The sequence below is a fragment of the Sciurus carolinensis genome, chromosome 8 (genome assembly GCF_902686445.1).
Source record: "Sciurus carolinensis chromosome 8, mSciCar1.2, whole genome shotgun sequence".
In the NCBI taxonomy this organism is placed as follows: domain Eukaryota; kingdom Metazoa; phylum Chordata; class Mammalia; order Rodentia; family Sciuridae; genus Sciurus; species Sciurus carolinensis.
The window spans coordinates 35,190,411-35,196,410 of NC_062220.1; positions in this window are offsets into that span (position 1 = coordinate 35,190,411).

The following is a 6,000-nucleotide window of genomic DNA, read 5'->3' on the forward strand; positions in this document are numbered from 1 at the left end:
TAAATAAAGAAATATTCTCCTCATACAAAAGAACGCAGATATGGGAAGTAGAAGAAAAAGAAAACACAGGAAATAAACATTTATTTTTAAAAAGGAGATAAAATATGGGGGGAAAGTTTTAAAAATAAGACAGGAGCAGGGGCACATGTCTATAATCTCAACAGCTTGGGAGGCTGAGGTAGGAGGATCACAAGTTCAAGACCAGCCTTGGCAACTTAGTGAGGTCCTCAGAAACTTGTCTCAAAATGAAAAATAAAAAAAGGTTGGTGATGTAGTTTAGTGGTAAAGTACCACTGGGTTCAATTTCCAGTATAAAAATTAACTAGTTAAAAAATAAAAAGAGGTAGATCTAAGTTCGGCTTATTGATAATTGCATTAAATGTAAATGGCATGTCCACACTAAATAAAAGACAAAGACTGTCATACTGAAAATTAAAAAAAAGATCAAGTATATGCTGTCTATGGAAAATTTAAATATAATGATATTAGGCTAGAGGTGTAGCTTAGTAGAAGAGCACCAGGTTAGTATGCACAAGGTTCTGGGTTCCATCTCATAACACCAGCAAAAATAAATAGTCCTGTATCTCTTAAAGAAATTTAATTCATAGTTGACAATCTTACTAAAAATAAATAATCCAGATACAGACTGTGTTCATGGTGAAATCTATTAAAAAATTAAAGACTACCAGCTCCACATAACATCTTCTAGAGAATAGAAGGAAGAAAAGACTTGCCAACTCTTTTATGGAGTCAGCGTTTTCCCTTACATTCAACTCAGCCATCCCACTACTGGACATTAACCCAGGTAAAAGGAGAACTGCTACTCACTTCAAAACCTGTACACTAGCAGCTTCCTTTGTAATTGTTAGGAAATGGAGACAACACAAACACCCTTCACTTGAGCAATAGATAAATACACTGTTACGTTCATACAATGGCATATGACTCAGCAGTAAAAAGAAAGGAGTTATTCTTACATTCAAGAATGTGGAAGAACCCTAAACAGCATCATGCTAAACAAAAACCAAAAACGTCACACTCAGCAGGCTAGACGTTGTATGATTTCATTTATATGAGATTTTGGGAAAGGCAGACTTATTGGAACAGAGTGCATATCTATGGTTTCCAGGGAATAAGAGTGAGATTGATTTGACTATAAAGAGTTATCACAAGACAAAGGAGGGGTATGAGGTGGCCATGGGTGGGGAGAGTTGTAATTTTTATCTTCACTGTGATGGTGGATTTGGTACTTTTGTCAAAATTCATTGGCCAGTACACATACACAAAATGGAATTTCATTATATATAAATTGCATAGATCAAAAAGTGTATCATTTACTACATGTAATTTTTAAAAGTTTAAATGCAATTCAAAAGTATCTATGTAATTCACCTCATTTATACCTTAGAGAAGATGAGCCATGTGTTCATCTACTAGATGCAGAAAAAATTTAGTAAAATTCAGCAAACCTTAAAATAATTGTTTTGTTTTGCTTTTGCAAACTGGAAATAGAATAGGATTACATTGATTAAGAAAGGTCGCATACAAAAGCATAGCACAAAAATCATACTTAGGCAAAATAATTCCTTTCAAATCAGGAAAAATAATAGAAGATCACTATCACTCATTTAGTCAACTGTACACTGGAAGTTTTGCCAGGACAGATAGAAAAATGTAAAAATAAAATAAATATGTAAGAATTGAAAGGCATGCAACAATGATGAAAATCCAAAGATAACTAGAATCCTATTATTACAATTAAAATTAGGTTTGCTAAATAAAGGTGAAAGTATAAAAGTCAAATATATTTCTGATACATCAGTAGCAATTAGTAAGAAGACTAATTTTTAAAATATGCCATTTACAATAGCGACGAAACATCAAGTATCTAGGGAAAACAATATAGTTAGAATTGCAAGAGAAAGAAATGCCCTTTTGAGGAAAAATGGTAAAACTTTACTGAAATACATAAAATATATGAACAGAGCTATGGATACTGTCCTCCTAAATAGAAAGACAGCATCCTCAATACCAGGGTCCAGCCCTAGCAGCAGTGGGGGGTCCGAGGTGGATGAGAGACTTCAGCATGGTGGAGAAACAGCACACAGAGACACCAAGTGTTCTGAGGCCCAGTCTGACTCTTTATTGTTCACAGAGTCTTTTTGTATGTTTTTTATTTGGTATTGATTGCATCGTTTCATGGTTAATACAAGTAAATAGTAAGTAAAAAATCTTCAAGAGTATAATTAATGATCTTATTCAAGAAACATGTTTTTACTGTATGATAGCTTAAATTAAAAAATAAATCCAGTTCCCAGCAAGGTAGAGGGCACCATGCTCCGTTTAGTTTTCATATCCCTGAAAGAATACGTCATTAAGTTTCTATAGAAGTTACCCCTTCCAAGAACTCTAATGTTAGTTATTAACAATGGAATGTTTTTGTTATTACTAACAGAGAATAGAGGAATCAGGTTATGATTAATATTTATTGTATTTCATATACTCAATGATGGACTAAAACTCTAACTAGACATAGGAAGAATACAAATTGTACTTATGATTAACCTATTTATTTATTAAGTGGGAGAAATATCCTTAAACTAAATCATAAACACTAAGAAAGCAATGAATACCAAATACCACATCAAAGCACAGAGGAATACACTCTCATATACCTATATATAACTTTTAGAGAATTTATATACTAAAAGAAATCACAGGCTCCTTAAAATTTGAACAAATCATAATTGCTTATTTATAATTTCATCTAAGTATTAATATTAAACTTTATTGTATTATTTTGTGTCCCAGCACCAAGAAATCTTCCCAGTATTCTCTATAATCTGAATCTAAGGATATATTGATTATTAATATTAAAAGCAACTGCACATGGAGACATGCCATGCCTATGGCCCCCAAGAGGGAGGATGGCCTTTCAACAGAACCGTGTCAAGTGTTGAATCCTCTACTCCAACAGAACCGTGTCAAGTGTCAGAGTCGTAGGAAATAGATGCTGCACCTCAAGGTATTGTTTGTTCTCAAATTTGCATGCAATGGAATTCTGACCCAAATCTCTATAGGACTGTTCTGGAAATTGATAAGCTTATTTTAACATGAATTTGAAAGAGTAAAGCATGAAGAATAGCTAAATATTCCTAGACACAAAAAAAGGAACAAGGTGGGAGGACTTACCTTTCAGATATAGGAAAGGATCAGTAATTTCACCCATCATATAAAACCTCAGTATGAAGTTTAGTAATTCTTACTGTGATATTGTACCATAGTTGGAAAAGAATAGAAAGGCTAGAAATAAACCAATACATAAACCTTCCATTTGTGATAAAGCAGGCTTAGCACATCAGTGGTAACAACCGATGTATACTATAAGGCAGGAACAACAAATTATCCAAATGGAAAAATGGAATTGTATACTTCCTTCATACTATAAATAACAATTCAGGGTGGATTAAAAACCTAAATACAAATATCAAAATGGTAAAACTTACAAAAGATTATTAAAATAATTTTTATTAACTTAAGGGAGGGAAAGATTTCCAATAATACCAAATATGTTTAAGTCTTTAGTAAGAAAGATAAATCAATACAAAGAAGATTGAAAAATTTGATAGCCTTATAATTAAGAACTCAATTCATCAAAGGACATCAACAAAGAGGGTGAAGATAAATCACAAACTATAGAAGATATTTTCAATATCTATAATCTGAAAAAGATTATGATACATAAAATGTATTTTTTTTAAATTCTCAACAGAATAGTTAGTAAAAGATAAGTAATTAATTGGAGCAAAATTAGCAAAATGGTTTTGATGGGCATTTCTCATCTGAAGAAATATAAGTATCTTATATAAGACATTTACTTGATGTCATATATGACATTTGCATTATATTTGTGTGTAATATAAGACATATATCTCATTAAGGAATAAGAGAAATGCAAAAATGCAAATTAAAACTACAATGAATCTATTTCAAACCCATACTCTTGAAAACATACTTTAAAATGTAACCATTCCAAATGTTAGAGAGGTTGCAGAGCCAGGAAAATTCTCATTCACTGCTGAGGGTAAATTGGTATGAACTGTTAGAACAATGTATGGCATCACCTAGTTAATCTAAATGTGAGCCAAGAAACAGCACCTTCCTCTCTCTCTCTCGCTCTCTCTCTCTCTCTCTCTCTCACACACACACACACACACACACACACACACACACACAAAAGATGCACACACGGGCAACATGTTTCCTTTAAACATGTATAGTGTAGTAGGTTAATATGCAAATTACTTTAATGATACCAAAATGTCATAAGAAGAGAATTTCATTTTTGTTTTTTTTCTGTAGCGAAAGGCCAGAGAAAAAGACTAACTGGTAATGAATGATAGCACAAGAAAGCTATTCGTGGTCTCTAGGATTGTTTATTTGAAATAGCTAAGTCTTTTGTGAGTGTGCGTGTGCATGTGTGTGTGTGGTCATAAGAAGTGAACCCAGGGTTGCTCTACTACTGAGCTACATCCCCAGTCTTCTTAAAACTTTTATGTTTAGGCTAAGTTGTCCAGGCTGGCCTTGAGCTTGTGATCCTCCCACCCTAGCTTCCCAACTGAAGTGTGCCACCACAACTGGATAAAAGCCTTTTGACTTACTATTTAAGTCAGTGCTAGAATTCAACATCCAAGATTCAGTTTCAATTTTATTTTTAGCAAAACAAAGACCACTTCTTAAGATAGAGGAAGTCAAGGGAAAGAGACATATCATTTTTGTAAACATTTATTGAGAAGTTACCAGGCCTGTGACATAAAGTGTACAGAGAGATTTAAGAATTTGTGCACACATCCAGGAAGAGAGAGAAGAGTTGCCAACTCAAAGGCTTCATTTCCATAGAATTCTGCTATTGGACATCTACCTAAAAATAACTAACACCTTAAAATTGGCTTGCCCTTTTTTCATAGGAAGCAAAACTTTATAAAGAGCCATGAAATTGAAATTGGAATGTAGGGCTATAGTTTTCCTTGTTTTTAATATTTTGGGAGTAAAAAAAAAAAATGCACTGTTTTTCAGTTTGGACAATAAAGCATTGCCTCCTTTCACTTCTTGGTTTCAGTGTACAGATTTATAGTGCCCATGTTTGCATTATCTGTATTTGAGTCTGAATCTAAATCTTCTCAACTAAGATTGCAATTCCAGATTATATGAACACAGTTCCATAGCTATCAAAAGACTTCACAGTTTGATGCCATAAATTAAAAGTCTGCTTGGAGAGTTTAAGTAGATCAACTCCTTTTGAACTCTTGTACCATCTAGTTTAAATAGTGGAGTTATTGCTATGTAGTACAAAAATGTCTTAATAGCCCTACAATGCTGTTGATCTTCTATAGTTTATCTACATTTTGGTAATCATACAGATAATAACAAATACCTGGATTGATTTTAAAAAATGTAAGGAATATACCTGAATGCTTTAAGACAGGGGCCAACAAACTATAGCCAATGAGCCAAATCAGGCCTTTCACCTTTTTTTAAAATAAAGTTTTATTGGAACATAGCTACACTCATTTGTTTACATATTTCTATGGATAATTCCATTCTACAGCAGCAGAGTTGAATTGCAACAGAGACCACAAAGCTGCTACAAAATCTGAAATACTTACCATTTTGTCTGTTAAAAAAATTTTGTCAATGTGCCTTTACCTGAAATTTCTTCGTTTTCTTGGAATTCATTTTCTTTTCTTTCTCGATAATGTGATCAGGAAGTAGAAAACTCCCCTTCTTGTGTGCCTCATTATCTTTGGTGCATGAACCAGTTATTTCATCTCACAAACTGTAATCACCATTGCTAATTGTAAACCTGCCTACTTTATGAAGTACGCATAAAAGACAATGGAATGATAATGGAGCGCATGGAATTCTTGTTAAGCAGAATGTGAGGTGGTTCGAAAGGAGCTAGAGTCATTTTATCTCACATACTCATGCTTTGGATGAGAT